At 41.9% G+C, this 16,478-nt stretch overlaps 1 long non-coding RNA gene across 1 annotated transcript; it reads right to left on the bottom strand.

The window, feature by feature from the left end:
• Window positions 1-1,629: 1,629 nt before the first annotated feature.
• LOC144128650 (uncharacterized) lies at window positions 1,630-11,059 on the bottom strand. The gene is made up of 3 exons (XR_013313812.1): window positions 10,891-11,059; window positions 2,489-2,598; window positions 1,630-1,766 (listed from the first exon to the last, which is right to left on the bottom strand). It is a non-coding gene; the product is annotated as an uncharacterized LOC144128650 (long non-coding RNA).
• Between the last annotated feature and the right edge of the window lie 5,419 nt (window positions 11,060-16,478).

Raw genomic sequence — 16,478 nt, forward strand, 5'->3', positions numbered from 1 at the left:
ATGCAAGTGTTGGGCTTTTTAAATGTGAGATAAATGATAAAGTCAATGTGGGCAAGGATCTAAGGGTGAACAAGGTCAGAAGAGAATGGGTTAATTATAAACTGAAGTGAAGGGGACTTGTCACAAGAAATAAACACTGCATAAAAATGGGAAAAAGCTGCAAAGAAGAAGAATAAAGACACTGATACCAAATATTCAAAGTTCAAGAAGATCAAGCTCAGCAATGAGCTGAAAATGAGAAAAGCCATGGAAGTATAGAAAGACTAAACTCAAGGCAGTGGCTTAAATAGACCTCGAAGGAGCCAGAACATGATTAAATGTGGCATGAAACCAAGCAGCGATTGGAAGCCGTTTAAGCTTTCACACAGAAGCTTTTCAAGAATAAGATTACAGTGATGAACTGTGCCAAATATAAGCATGCTGGTGGGGAAGTGACAACCATTGGTCACTGTCGGCTGCAAAGATAGCCTGTGTGGTGTAAACCTGTGGCATTGCTATCCTCCTCTGGGTTGCTACGTCTCCCAATAGCAAGAGAAGTGATTAGGGTTGCCTGGTTACTTTTAGAAAAGACAGTGTTTCTTGAGGTCCCCAGGGGAGCAGTGCTCGCACCAGCTTCTGTGCAATCCATTGATTTCTCCACTTCACACCCTCAATGAGAATGAAAAGTATAGGAGTTTTTTGTCTGAGTTGTAGGTGTCTACACCGCATTCATTGTGTAGACTATACATCGATGATTCACTGCTGCTCTTTCTTGCCCAGTCATGCAAGCGAGCTGTTGGGCCTCCTCCGCGTGTCGAGGATAAGTGGCACTGTCATGAGTTACCTACCCTACTGAACTCCTGCCTCAACCCACCCACTTAAGCTATTGACTGAAAACTGTGACACACATAAAAGCTTCCTCTTTGTCTCTCTTATGTGCGATTACTGGCAGCACAGAATTGGTTATGGCTATTGGTTCCATGCCACAATGGAGAGTTGTTTCAAACACACAAGTTTCATAGCCGAAGGTATATAGGAGGGTGTGATGCTCCACGTTTATAGCTGTACTGTTTAATGTCGATGCATATAGAAAATCATGCTGACAGTGATTTTAGCCACTCCGTAAGACTGTTTACATGCGCATGATGGGAAGCTGTCCTTCAGTGGGTAGTGTAATTATTGTAGGGCAGGACAACTTGCATTAGTATAGCGTTCCTCTGTTGTCTTGCAAGAGCTTTGGGGAAACCATCTTGTGGCAAGATGCATGCGCTCGACAACTCTTCGTGCACTGCCATTGAGTAGAGCTTTTCAGCACTGTAATGGGCCAGGCAATTAGTTGCTGTAGCTATCTTCTATAATATTATGTCTCTGGATATTGATTACAGAAGAAGCCCAACCAATGAATACATTTTTCATTTTTTCTGTACGTCTGAAACATATCTTGGCAAAATGAGGAACACATCTTGGATACTATAACATGACTGATATGTGATGTCCCCTGTTGCATCCACAAAGAAGGCGTTGGCTCAAAGAAACAGCTTTATTTACAGTACAACAGCACAAATGCTACCCTCACGGTCTTGTTATAGGCACGGGAGAGGGGAAGGAGATCGCACTGAATGTCATGAGCAATGCAGCACGAAACGCAAGCGTTGCAACCGGTGTCACATAGAATGCAGAGTAGCGTTCCACAGAATGCATGCACAGACTGCAATGCGCGAATGCAGCATCCCGAAGGCCACTTCTTGTGAAGGCATCTTTTAAGATCTCGAAATTGTCAGGTAGATCTGAAATTGCACCAGCAAATTTGGAATATGACACAACTTGCAAGATGATCTCAAGTTGTTCGAAAGGCTTTTAATTTTAGCTCGGATGCAGTTTCAAAAGACATATGAACACTTTATTTGTAATTTCCTGCTTTAAAGGAGAAAGTAACTTATGTTCGAGCCCAAACTACTTATGGTGAGACACCTTATCTACATTTGCCTTCTTTCATCATCATCATCCCCTATCGTGTCCTTCTTTTTTTCTCCTCTTCCCCTTCCCCAGTGCAGAATAGAAGGCCAGATATTTGGCCAACCTCTCTGCCTTTCCCATCTCTCTCTGCAATGCTATAGATTATATTGCTCTAGCATTTTGATCTACTGCCTATGCAGTACTTGCATGCACAAGCTTAGCAATGTGCAGCATCTGCCTGACTCTCAGGAAAATGGATGAAGGAGTATGAAAGAAAGTGCCATACCATACCATGCAAACAGCTCTGCAAGTGATACATACTCCAATCTACACATTTAATTCAGGCAGGTAACCCCATGCATAGTTACCTGAAGGAATGTTGTCAATATTTATTTGTTAGCAGTAACTTGGCTCTCCCATGGGAACTTGACCCTTTTCGTTTCCATAAAGAATGAAATAGTGTCGCCTGGGAATGATACCTTTTGGTTGGAGAATAAGTGTTGCGGAGAAGCTGACTTACAGATTTCTGCAAATGGTCCATTTTTGCACTTACCTTTTATATACATTCTCGGTTACCAGTCGGGCTTTGTCAGTACATGATGCGCAATTGATATGCAAAGCGGCCTCATGATGTTTGTCCTGTGCTGGTTTCTGTTTTCCTGTCTGAAAAACATTGAAAAAAAGGGGCCACGATTGGGATTTATCGCACAAAGCAGATTTAAATTTTTGGATAGCACAATGAATCACCGGCCTGTTGAAGAAATTGTCTGGTGAAAGACTTTTTTTCCAAAGCTGAAAACAAGGCCTGTGAAATACCAAGCGGCACTGGGTATTGAACCCAGCACCGTCCGCATGTAACGTGCTTGCTCTAATTTCTAGACCACTGCCTGGCAATTACTAGGTAGCCTTAAAATTTTATCTGTTAGGGTAATTGATAACTCATGCAATGTACTTTTTTTGAAGGAAAATAAATTTGTACCACTTCCTTCAAGAGAGTAACTTACATGAACATTTCACTTCTTGTCAAGGCCATGTAGACGTTATGGAAGTAGTGGTAGTGTTGTTAAGGGGCACGCAAGATTAGCCTTGCATTTAAAACTGCAGAATTGGTGCACCTGTATTAAATAGTCTATAAACAAATCACAACTCCTTACTCTGCTCTGTCATAGAAAGAACTATTAGATTATACTTGTGGAAATGTCAAAAATAGCCTCGTCACATAAAATTATTTACTTCTCTTCCTCTGAAACCAAATACATATTGATCCATTAGAAATGCCACAGAGTAGTTTGGGAGCATGGGACCCTTGTTTTGCGGAAAGTGAATTCACAAGTCTATGGAATGTAACTGAACAAGCACGAAAATAACGTAAGTACTTTTTCACAACTGTATTATGTTATTGACAAATACAGTTTTGGACATTCCAAGAAAGCAGCAAGACAATAAGAAGAAAGCAAGAAATACAAGGAAGCTAATAAATGCATAATATAGTTATAAAATTCAATCCTAAAAAAAATGAGAAAATCTCTTCAAATGCAGTAGATGCAAGGTAGTCAAGCTCTTTTCTGTACCATTTAATCAAGGGCTGACTGACAGAATTTCCATGCTAAATAAAATGCTTTGATTTCATGGGTGCACTAATGATTGTCTGCATGAAATGCTTGCTGCAAAGATAATTGGTTGAAAATTTACATTTTGACAACACACTGACATAGGTGACGGCCTGAAAGTTGAGTGATCTATAATGCCCTCTTACTTTCACATTAAAGCAATGCCATGTATGACCAGCATTACGTTCACCACAATTCAAAGGGCATGTGATGTATCTTTATGCATCTTTAGTAAAACATCGCGAACAACGTAGGACAAGATGAAGGAGGACACAGGACGGGCGCTGACTCTCAACTAAAGTTTATTAGGCAACACCTGGTGTTTATAAAGAAAAAATCACATAGACAAAGTACATGACATGTCACACTAAAAGCGATAAAACAAGAGGCAGAGATGCATACGACGCTCAAATGCCACCAAGAAAGGCTATCTCTTTGTCACAAAGAATGACTGACGGTTTGCTGACACAACTGGCCTCTTGACTGATATAAAAGGCTTCCATTAATTCCCGCGTGGTCTGTTCACTGTGCGTATAAAGCACCTTCGTGCTACGCCAGATGGCCGTGCATTTTTTCTTTTTCATTACCTCACACTTTATGCAGTGGCTGACCAAGTAAGAAAGTTCCTTGTCATTTTCCAGATTATTTTTGTGCTCCTGTAACCTTTTATTTAGGCATCGTCCTGTCTGCCCAATGTACTGGGCTCCGCAGGAGAGTGGAATTTTGTACACTACTCCTTTGCAACAAGCGACGAGCTTGTTCCTGTGCTCAGTGCCACAACCTTTCCTTTTTCTCGACCGTTCCTTCTTCCTTTGGATCGCCGGACACAACTGTTTTAGTTTGTTGGGAGCTGATATTGCTACATTAACCTTATATCTATCTGCCACATTTTTTAGCCCATGGGTGATACGATTAGAACGTTCATTTGGGCGAGTTGGTATAGATGCATCTTTAGATGCATTTCTTGGTGGCATTTGAGCGTCGTATGCATCTCTGCCTCTTGTTTTATCGCTTTTAGTGTGACATGTCATGTACTTTGTCTATGTGATTTTTTCTTTATAAACACCAGGTGTTGCCTAATAAACTTTACTTGAGAGGCAGCGCCCGTCCTGTGTCCTCCTTCATCTTGTCCTACGTTGTTCGCGCTGTTTTACTAAAGATGCATCTATACCAACTCGCCCAAATGAACGTTCTGCTTATGTGATATATCGCTCCAGTTTGCAAGGCACAAGCTTGTACTCTGGCTTGACTGGGTTGTTTGCTGTTTTTTCTTTCTGTATTATTAGTGGTGATCTCGCCAGCATACAGGCCGCAGAAAGCTTGATTGAGATCATCAGACCATCTTGCCACATTCCTAATGGAATGAAGACACGCTTCATGTTGTCAAGTAGCCATGCATGCATATTTAGCCGAGAGCCCTTTGCGTGTTGTGTTCGGTTTTACCACACATAAGTGGCTGTGGCTAAGGCTAGAAGTCTGTTTGTTTATATAATTCAAAAAATTTTTTCCAATCTATATTTTGTTTAAAAATTTGCTTGGCTTAAAAAACTGAAAATACAGAACAAATCAACAAGACTGCCTCCACCTAAGAGCAATGCTGGATGGAACAGTGTTCATTGTAAAGCACAACAGTGTTTTTTCCTTAGTGTTCTCAGTTCCCTGCAAGAAAATGTAAAATGCTTTACTATTAGCTCATCGCCGCATGATTCACATAGGAATTTGCCTTGTTTAGTCAGTATGAAGTTATGAGTAATTGCGTGTGTGCCCAGTACAAAGTTGGCAGAAAATCACTTCCTTGAAATGTTTCTGTTGTGTGCAAGACCTCCATTCACTTAAAAACTGTATTTAGAAACTGTAGTTTGTTATTTACTTTATTGTGCCCAGCGGACTGCCAATTTTTTCTTAATCTGCGGTGTACTAAGGTCATGGAGTCCTTAAAAGGCATATTTACTTTCCTTTATCTGCTTGCAATGAGCTTAGCAGCACACAAGTCTGCTCTCTCATTGCCTTTTATTCGAACATGACTTGGAACCCAGCAGGGTTTTATGTTTTGTTTGTCCTTGAGCTGCTTATGTTGTGCCTTATGCCTTATGTTGTGCAGCGGAGTGATGGCATTTCTAGAGTGAAGAGCTGTGATGCAGTTAGCGAGTCTGTGTAAATAATACTGTTCTGGAGATTCTCGTTTGTTGTTTTTTCCATGGCTGCACAGATGGCGTAACAGTCAACACTGAAGGTGGATGCATACTGCGGAAGTAATGCCTCCCAATTCCCATGTACCACTGTGCTTCTAACATAATTCAACATCCGTTTTTGAACCATCAGTATAAAAATCCATGAAGCCACCCATATTTTTCTTGGAGTACAAGAAATTCTGGCATGATTATGTTGTCGTGGAGCTTGTTTTTTGCGGAACTGTGTAAGAGTGAAATCGGAGGTTGCAAAGAAAATGTTCCATGCAGGTAGTGGATCTCATCTTTGCGCAGTGCCTGATAATGTGTCTAGTATATAGGCTGAGATTCTGGCACATCTCTTCAAACTACAGGAGCAATGGCCTGGCAGCTTAAGGTTTGTTGTGCAATATTATTCTAGAATGACACTTCGTTACTGCTGGGTATAGCAGATGTGCCTTGGTAGCGACCTCAATTTAAGGATATAAGCACAAATGAGAGCGGTTCTTTTCATTTCAAGCTGCGGTTTACTTGTTTTTACATAGAGACTGACTATGGGAAATGTTCTGTGTGCACCAGACAAAAGGTGCTAGCCTGAGTTGTGTACTGGATCCAGTTTTTTTAGGTATGATGGTCTTGCTGGTCTTTTATAATGCACCCAAAATCTAAGGAGGAACGTACCAAAGAGCAATAGATGTGCAGATTAAGGCATGTTATATTAGGCCCCATTCCTTCCTGAGAGCATGTTCAGAGATTAGGAGGTTTTCTTTTTTAGCATGTTCATGTGTGGTAAGAACGTCAGTTTTTATCGAATTTTATGCCCAGCGATTTATGTTCTTGTTTTATTGGTAGTATGGTTCAAGTGTCAGGTGGGGTCATTCTCCCTCTTGAGCAAGAAAAGAACTGCTACTGTTTTTTTTCGGGGGGGGGGGGAGTTAAACCCATTTCTCTCTGTCTTGTGATTCATGTAAGACCTGGAGGGTAGTGAATCTAACTGAAGCTCACATGCACCTTTGTTAGTATGGTCATTAGTGCCCGGAGGTCAGATGAAGCAGCAAGCTTCATCCAGAGCTGATCTGTGAGAGAGAAGACCACAGCCACACCAAGGACCTCGCAAGGTATTCCTGAGCAATGGCGAAAATAACGAAGCGCTGACCAAAAGGTGTTGTCAAGATGGAAAGACACAACGTACTTAAGCTTTGTGTGCGAAATTTTTCCATCAGTGAACTAGACTTCCGTGTGGAAGTCGAAACGTCCTTGCATCTTGACAACACCTTTTAGTCGGCGCTTCGTTATTTTCGCCAATGTATTCACCCGACCATACGAGATTTCGTCGAACCTTAGATTTCATTCCTGAGCAAGCTGTTGCCACCACTGCTGGCAAACTGCACTGGCAGCATCAATTTGAAAGTGAAATGATTGCACTTTCACATAAACCATTTCCAGGAAATACACGCAAAAGGCAGGTGAACAGCATTAATATCCCCCCATAGTTCAGAAAGGTGAGTGCTCTTAATTCCCAAAAAATCAAGCATCAAGTCAAAGCACTTGAGTCAAGCTCTGGAGAGGTTGCTTTGCCTGCAGGCTCTGCAGAAAAAGCATTTCTGGTGGCCTATAGGTTAGGTTAGGTTAGGTTAGGTTAGGTTAGGTTAGGTTAGGTTAGGTTAGGTTAGGTTAGGTTAGGTTAGGTTAGGTTAGGTTAGGTTAGGTTAGGTTAGGTTAGGTTAGGTTAGGTTAGGTTAGGTTAGGTTAGGTTAGGTTAGGTTAGGTTAGGTTAGGTTAGGTTAGGTTAGGTTAGGTTAGGTTAGGTTAGGTTAGGTTAGGTTAGGTTAGGTTAGGTTAGGTTAGGTTAGGTTAGGTTAGGTTAGGTTAGGTTAGGTTAGGTTAGGTTAGGTTAGGTTAGGTTAGGTTAGGTTAGGTTAGGTTAGGTTAGGTTAGGTTAGGTTAGGTTAGGTTAGGTTAGGTTAGGTTAGGTTAGGTTAGGTTAGGTTAGGTTAGGTTAGGTTAGGTTAGGTTAGGTTAGGTTAGGTTAGGTTAGGTTAGGTTAGGTTAGGTTAGGTTAGGTTAGGTTAGGTTAGGTTAGGTTAGGTTAGGTTAGGTTAGGTTAGGTTAGGTTAGGTTAGGTTAGGTTAGGTTAGGTTAGGTTAGGTTAGGTTAGGTTAGGTTAGGTTAGGTTAGGTTAGGTTAGGTTAGGTTAGGTTAGGTTAGGTTAGGTTAGGTTAGGTTAGGTTAGGTTAGGTTAGGTTAGGTTAGGTTAGGTTAGGTTAGGTTAGGTTAGGTTAGGTTAGGTTAGGTTAGGTTAGGTTAGGTTAGGTTAGGTTAGGTTAGGTTAGGTTAGGTTAGGTTAGGTTAGGTTAGGTTAGGTTAGGTTAGGTTAGGTTAGGTTAGGTTAGGTTAGGTTAGGTTAGGTTAGGTTAGGTTAGGTTAGGTTAGGTTAGGTTAGGTTAGGTTAGGTTAGGTTAGGTTAGGTTAGGTTAGGTTAGGTTAGGTTAGGTTAGGTTAGGTTAGGTTAGGTTAGGTTAGGTTAGGTTAGGTTAGGTTAGGTTAGGTTAGGTTAGGTTAGGTTAGGTTAGGTTAGGTTAGGTTAGGTTAGGTTAGGTTAGGTTAGGTTAGGTTAGGTTAGGTTAGGTTAGGTTAGGTTAGGTTAGGTTAGGTTAGGTTAGGTTAGGTTAGGTTAGGTTAGGTTAGGTTAGGTTAGGTTAGGTTAGGTTAGGTTAGGTTAGGTTAGGTTAGGTTAGGTTAGGTTAGGTTAGGTTAGGTTAGGTTAGGTTAGGTTAGGTTAGGTTAGGTTAGGTTAGGTTAGGTTAGGTTAGGTTAGGTTAGGTTAGGTTAGGTTAGGTTAGGTTAGGTTAGGTTAGGTTAGGTTAGGTTAGGTTAGGTTAGGTTAGGTTAGGTTAGGTTAGGTTAGGTTAGGTTAGGTTAGGTTAGGTTAGGTTAGGTAGGTTAGGTTAGGTTAGGTTAGGTTAGGTTAGGTTAGGTTAGGTTAGGTTAGGTTAGGTTAGGTTAGGTTAGGTTAGGTTAGGTTAGGTTAGGTTAGGTTAGGTTAGGTTAGGTTAGGTTAGGTTAGGTTAGGTTAGGTTAGGTTAGGTTAGGTTAGGTTAGGTTAGGTTAGGTTAGGTTAGGTTAGGTTAGGTTAGGTTAGGTTAGGTTAGGTTAGGTTAGGTTAGGTTAGGTTAGGTTAGGTTAGGTTAGGTTAGGTTAGGTTAGGTTAGGTTAGGTTAGGTTAGGTTAGGTTAGGTTAGGTTAGGTTAGGTTAGGTTAGGTTAGGTTAGGTTAGGTTAGGTTAGGTTAGGTTAGGTTAGGTTAGGTTAGGTTAGGTTAGGTTAGGTTAGGTTAGGTTAGGTTAGGTTAGGTTAGGTTAGGTTAGGTTAGGTTAGGTTAGGTTAGGTTAGGTTAGGTTAGGTTAGGTTAGGTTAGGTTAGGTTAGGTTAGGTTAGGTTAGGTTAGGTTAGGTTAGGTTAGGTTAGGTTAGGTTAGGTTAGGTTAGGTTAGGTTAGGTTAGGTTAGGTTAGGTTAGGTTAGGTTAGGTTAGGTTAGGTTAGGTTAGGTTAGGTTAGGTTAGGTTAGGTTAGGTTAGGTTAGGTTAGGTTAGGTTAGGTTAGGTTAGGTTAGGTTAGGTTAGGTTAGGTTAGGTTAGGTTAGGTTAGGTTAGGTTAGGTTAGGTTAGGTTAGGTTAGGTTAGGTTAGGTTAGGTTAGGTTAGGTTAGGTTAGGTTAGGTTAGGTTAGGTTAGGTTAGGTTAGGTTAGGTTAGGTTAGGTTAGGTTAGGTTAGGTTAGGTTAGGTTAGGTTAGGTTAGGTTAGGTTAGGTTAGGTTAGGTTAGGTTAGGTTAGGTTAGGTTAGGTTAGGTTAGGTTAGGTTAGGTTAGGTTAGGTTAGGTTAGGTTAGGTTAGGTTAGGTTAGGTTAGGTTAGGTTAGGTTAGGTTAGGTTAGGTTAGGTTAGGTTAGGTTAGGTTAGGTTAGGTTAGGTTAGGTTAGGTTAGGTTAGGTTAGGTTAGGTTAGGTTAGGTTAGGTTAGGTTAGGTTAGGTTAGGTTAGGTTAGGTTAGGTTAGGTTAGGTTAGGTTAGGTTAGGTTAGGTTAGGTTAGGTTAGGTTAGGTTAGGTTAGGTTAGGTTAGGTTAGGTTAGGTTAGGTTAGGTTAGGTTAGGTTAGGTTAGGTTAGGTTAGGTTAGGTTAGGTTAGGTTAGGTTAGGTTAGGTTAGGTTAGGTTAGGTTAGGTTAGGTTAGGTTAGGTTAGGTTAGGTTAGGTTAGGTTAGGTTAGGTTAGGTTAGGTTAGGTTAGGTTAGGTTAGGTTAGGTTAGGTTAGGTTAGGTTAGGTTAGGTTAGGTTAGGTTAGGTTAGGTTAGGTTAGGTTAGGTTAGGTTAGGTTAGGTTAGGTTAGGTTAGGTTAGGTTAGGTTAGGTTAGGTTAGGTTAGGTTAGGTTAGGTTAGGTTAGGTTAGGTTAGGTTAGGTTAGGTTAGGTTAGGTTAGGTTAGGTTAGGTTAGGTTAGGTTAGGTTAGGTTAGGTTAGGTTAGGTTAGGTTAGGTTAGGTTAGGTTAGGTTAGGTTAGGTTAGGTTAGGTCAGGTCAGGTCAGGTCAGGTCAGGTCAGGTCAGGTCAGGTCAGGTCAGGTCAGGTCAGGTCAGGTCAGGTCAGGTCAGGTCAGGTCAGGTCGGAACATATCCCATAGTCAGCCTCTATGTAAAAACAAATAAATGGGAGCTTGAAATGAAAAGAACCGCTCTCATTTGTGCTTATATCCTTAAAGTGAAATCGCTACCAGGGCACATCTGCTAGAATAATATTGCACAACAAACCTTAAGCTGCTAAGCCATTGCTCTTGCAGTTTGGCGAGATGTGCCAGAATCTCAGCCTATCTACTGGACACATTATCAGGCACTGCGCAAAGATGAGATCCACTACCTGCATGGCATAGATTAGGTTAGGTTGGGTTGGGCTTGAGAACGTCATGAAGAATTGAGAACGTCATGAAATACTTCCTATGTTTTCAATCACAACGCAGTGCCAGTTACACAGAATCAGACGTGATGAGCCTGAAGAAGCGGGGTTTAATCCCGGCAGAGGAGGAAGCATTTAGAATCCCGTCAAGAACAAAATAAGCATCCCAAATATATTTCTCAAGCTCATTTACCGATCAGGCACCCAAACGGAGTGAATTATCAGGTCTATACTCACCTTGAAGCATGCATGGTCGCGCCGTGTCCTCCAAGAATGGAGGTTATGCTTAATTCGCCGGCGGCATAGAGTTTTTTACTATTAACTAGAGGGAAATCTGGCGCCCCAACTAAGGGAGTTTGCATGGAGCTTCCTCAAGACCACCTGTACCACCATGGGCGCTCTAAGCATCATGGGGCGGAGAGCTACCGACTGCAGAACTACAACTTTTGGCCGAAAAGTAATGAAAAAACAAACGTTGTTCAATAATCAATAATGTCCTAACGTTCAATATCTTGTCTATAAATTGCAACAAAGGAGCAGAAAAGCACGTAAATGCAAAGTTTGCCCAAAATCAGCGATGGCTTGCTCTCCTATTGGCCAAGCGTTGCAGACTACAAAAGCCAATATTTCGTGCTTAACAGGCTCACTTTTAAAAAGAAATATGTTTTAAAAAAATGTTTTCCTTTCAACATTTTAAAAGGTTTTTCCAGAGCATCTCGGAAAACAAAAACCTTTTATTGGCTTCGTGTGCTGTTGCGTATTCGATACTATGGTTTTTGCACACTACTTCTACGCCGAAGTCGTCTGCGCGCGGGGGGCGCCGTCGATTCGGAATGGGACATCTCTGTAACGCGACTGTCTGTAACGCCACAAAAACCTACTGTCCTGCACCAAGTAGCTCATCGCCCTATGATGCTTTGCGCGCCCATGGAGGTACAGGTGCAGTGCCACCAGCTTTCCCTCTAGATTATAGTGAACTAGAATACCTATCTAGTGGCGCGAACGGAGGCGCGCGGCAGCGTAGCGGCTGAGGCAAAACGCCTCTCCCCGCCGCAAGGGGCGCTACTGCGCCTTTTACTAGCCCCGCGCTGCCGCTGCCGGCCATAGAGTTTCTTATTACTATTATCTAGAGTACAGTGAACTAGTGAGAAGCAGCCCGGCAGCGGCAGCGCGGGGTTAGTAAAAGGCGCAGTAGCGCCCCTTGCGGCGGGGAGAGGCGTTTTGCCTCAGCCGCTACGCTGCCGCGCGCCTCCGTTCGCGCCACTAGATAGGTATTCTAGTTCACTATAATCTAGAGGGAAAGCTGGTGGCACTGCACCTGTACCTCCATGGGCGCGCAAAGCATCATAGGGCGATGAGCTACTTGGTGCAGGACAGTAGGTTTTTGTGGCGTTACAGACAGTCGCGTTACAGAGATGTCCCATTCCGAATCGACGGCGCCCCCCGCGCGCAGACGACTTCGGCGTAGAAGTAGTGTGCAAAAACCATAGTATCGAATACGCAACAGCACACGAAGCCAATAAAAGGTTTTTGTTTTCCGAGATGCTCTGGAAAAACCTTTTAAAATGTTGAAAGGACAACATTTTTTTAAAAACATATTTCTTTTTAAAAGTGAGCCTGTTAAGCACGAAATATTGGCTTTTGTAGTCTGCAACGCTTGGCCAATAGGAGAGCAAGCCATCGCTGATTTTGGGCAAACTTTGCATTTACGTGCTTTTCTGCTCCTTTGTTGCAATTTATAGACAAGATATTGAACGTTAGGACATTATTGATTATTGAACAACGTTTGTTTTTTCATTACTTTTCGGCCAAAAGTTGTAGTTCTGCAGTCGGTAGCTCTCCGCTCCATGATGCTTAGAGCGCCCATGGTGGTACAGGTGGTCTTGAGGAAGCTCCATGCAAACTCCCTTAGTTGGGGCGCCAGATTTCCCTCTAGTTAATAGTAAAAAACTCTATGCCGCCGGCGAATTAAGCATAACCTCCATTCTTGGAGGACACGGCGCGACCATGCATGCTTCAAGGTGAGTATAGACCTGATAATTCACTCCGTTTGGGTGCCTGATCGGTAAATGAGCTTGAGAAATATATTTGGGATGCTTATTTTGTTCTTGACGGGATTCTAAATGCTTCCTCCTCTGCCGGGATTAAACCCCGCTTCTTCAGGCTCATCACGTCTGATTCTGTGTAACTGGCACTGCGTTGTGATTGAAAACATAGGAAGTATTTCATGACGTTCTCAATTCTTCATGACGTTCTCAAGCCCAACCCAACCTAACCTAATCTATGCCATGCAGGTAGTGGATCTCATCTTTGCGCAGTGCCTGATAATGTGTCCAGTAGATAGGCTGAGATTCTGGCACATCTCGCCAAACTGCAAGAGCAATGGCTTAGCAGCTTAAGGTTTGTTGTGCAATATTATTCTAGCAGATGTGCCCTGGTAGCGATTTCACTTTAAGGATATAAGCACAAATGAGAGCGGTTCTTTTCATTTCAAGCTCCCATTTATTTGTTTTTACATAGAGGCTGACTATGGGATATGTTCCGACCTGACCTGACCTAACCTAACCTGACCTAACCTGACCAGACCTGACCTAACCTAACCTAACCTAACCTAACCTAACCTAACCTAACCTAACCTAACCTAACCTTACCTAACCTAACCTAACCTAACCTAACCTAACCTAACCTAACCTAACCTAACCTAACCTAACCTAACCTAACCTAACCTAACCTAACCTAACCTAACCTAACCTAACCTAACCTAACCTAACCTAACCTAACCTAACCTAACCTAACCTAACCTAACCTAACCTAACCTAACCTAACCTAACCTAACCTAACCTAACCTAACCTAACCTAACCTAACCTAACCTAACCTAACCTAACCTAACCTAACCTAACCTAACCTAACCTAACCTAACCTAACCTAACCTAACCTAACCTAACCTAACCTAACCTAACCTAACCTAACCTAACCTAACCTAACCTAACCTAACCTAACCTAACCTAACCTAACCTAACCTAACCTAACCTAACCTAACCTAACCTAACCTAACCTAACCTAACCTAACCTAACCTAACCTAACCTAACCTAACCTAACCTAACCTAACCTAACCTAACCTAACCTAACCTAACCTAACCTAACCTAACCTAACCTAACCTAACCTAACCTAACCTAACCTAACCTAACCTAACCTAACCTAACCTAACCTAACCTAACCTAACCTAACCTAACCTAACCTAACCTAACCTAACCTAACCTAACCTAACCTAACCTAACCTAACCTAACCTAACCTAACCTAACCTAACCTAACCTAACCTAACCTAACCTAACCTAACCTAACCTAACCTAACCTAACCTAACCTAACCTAACCTAACCTAACCTAACCTAACCTAACCTAACCTAACCTAACCTAACCTAACCTAACCTAACCTAACCTAACCTAACCTAACCTAACCTAACCTAACCTAACCTAACCTAACCTAACCTAACCTAACCTAACCTAACCTAACCTAACCTAACCTAACCTAACCTAACCTAACCTAACCTAACCTAACCTAACCTAACCTAACCTAACCTAACCTAACCTAACCTAACCTAACCTAACCTAACCTAACCTAACCTAACCTAACCTAACCTAACCTAACCTAACCTAACCTAACCTAACCTAACCTAACCTAACCTAACCTAACCTAACCTAACCTAACCTAACCTAACCTAACCTAACCTAACCTAACCTAACCTAACCTAACCTAACCTAACCTAACCTAACCTAACCTAACCTAACCTAACCTAACCTAACCTAACCTAACCTAACCTAACCTAACCTAACCTAACCTAACCTAACCTAACCTAACCTAACCTAACCTAACCTAACCTAACCTAACCTAACCTAACCTAACCTAACCTAACCTAACCTAACCTAACCTAACCTAACCTAACCTAACCTAACCTAACCTAACCTAACCTAACCTAACCTAACCTAACCTAACCTAACCTAACCTAACCTAACCTAACCTAACCTAACCTAACCTAACCTAACCTAACCTAACCTAACCTAACCTAACCTAACCTAACCTAACCTAACCTAACCTAACCTAACCTAACCTAACCTAACCTAACCTAACCTAACCTAACCTAACCTAACCTAACCTAACCTAACCTAACCTAACCTAACCTAACCTAACCTAACCTAACCTAACCTAACCTAACCTAACCTAACCTAACCTAACCTAACCTAACCTAACCTAACCTAACCTAACCTAACCTAACCTAACCTAACCTAACCTAACCTAACCTAACCTAACCTAACCTAACCTAACCTAACCTAACCTAACCTAACCTAACCTAACCTAACCTAACCTAACCTAACCTAACCTAACCTAACCTAACCTAACCTAACCTAACCTAACCTAACCTAACCTAACCTAACCTAACCTAACCTAACCTAACCTAACCTAACCTAACCTAACCTAACCTAACCTAACCTAACCTAACCTAACCTAACCTAACCTAACCTAACCTAACCTAACCTAACCTAACCTAACCTAACCTAACCTAACCTAACCTAACCTAACCTAACCTAACCTAACCTAACCTAACCTAACCTAACCTAACCTAACCTAACCTAACCTAACCTAACCTAACCTAACCTAACCTAACCTAACCTAACCTAACCTAACCTAACCTAACCTAACCTAACCTAACCTAACCTAACCTAACCTAACCTAACCTAACCTAACCTAACCTAACCTAACCTAACCTAACCTAACCTAACCTAACCTAACCTAACCTAACCTAACCTAACCTAACCTAACCTAACCTAACCTAACCTAACCTAACCTAACCTAACCTAACCTAACCTAACCTAACCTAACCTAACCTAACCTAACCTAACCTAACCTAACCTAACCTAACCTAACCTAACCTAACCTAACCTAACCTAACCTAACCTAACCTAACCTAACCTAACCTAACCTAACCTAACCTAACCTAACCTAACCTAACCTAACCTAACCTAACCTAACCTAACCTAACCTAACCTAACCTAACCTAACCTAACCTAACCTAACCTAACCTAACCTAACCTAACCTAACCTAACCTAACCTAACCTAACCTAACCTAACCTAACCTAACCTAACCTAACCTAACCTAACCTAACCTAACCTAACCTAACCTAACCTAACCTAACCTAACCTAACCTAACCTAACCTAACCTAACCTAACCTAACCTAACCTAACCTAACCTAACCTAACCTAACCTAACCTAACCTAACCTAACCTAACCTAACCTAACCTAACCTAACCTAACCTAACCTAACCTAACCTAACCTAACCTAACCTAACCTAACCTAACCTAACCTAACCTAACCTAACCTAACCTAACCTAACCTAACCTAACCTAACCTAACCTAACCTAACCTAACCTAACCTAACCTAACCTAACCTAACCTAACCTAACCTAACCTAACCTAACCTAACCTAACCTAACCTAACCTATAGGCCACCAGAAATGCTTTTTCTGCAGAGCCTGCAGGCAAAGCAACCTCTCCAGAGCTTGACTGAAGTGCTTTGACTTGATGCTTGATTTTTTGGGATTTAAGAGCACTCACCTTTCTGAACTATGGGGGGATATTAATGCTGTTCACCTGCCTTTTGCGTGTATTTCCTGGAAATGGTTTATGTGAAAGTGCAATCATTTCACTTTCAAATTGATGCTGCCAGTGCAGTTTGCCAGCAGTGGTGGCAACAGCTTGCTCAGGAATGAAATCTAAGGTTCGACGAAATCTCGTATGGTCGGGTGAATACATTGGCGAAAAT

The sequence above is a fragment of the Amblyomma americanum genome, chromosome 4 (genome assembly GCF_052857255.1).
Source record: "Amblyomma americanum isolate KBUSLIRL-KWMA chromosome 4, ASM5285725v1, whole genome shotgun sequence".
In the NCBI taxonomy this organism is placed as follows: domain Eukaryota; kingdom Metazoa; phylum Arthropoda; class Arachnida; order Ixodida; family Ixodidae; genus Amblyomma; species Amblyomma americanum.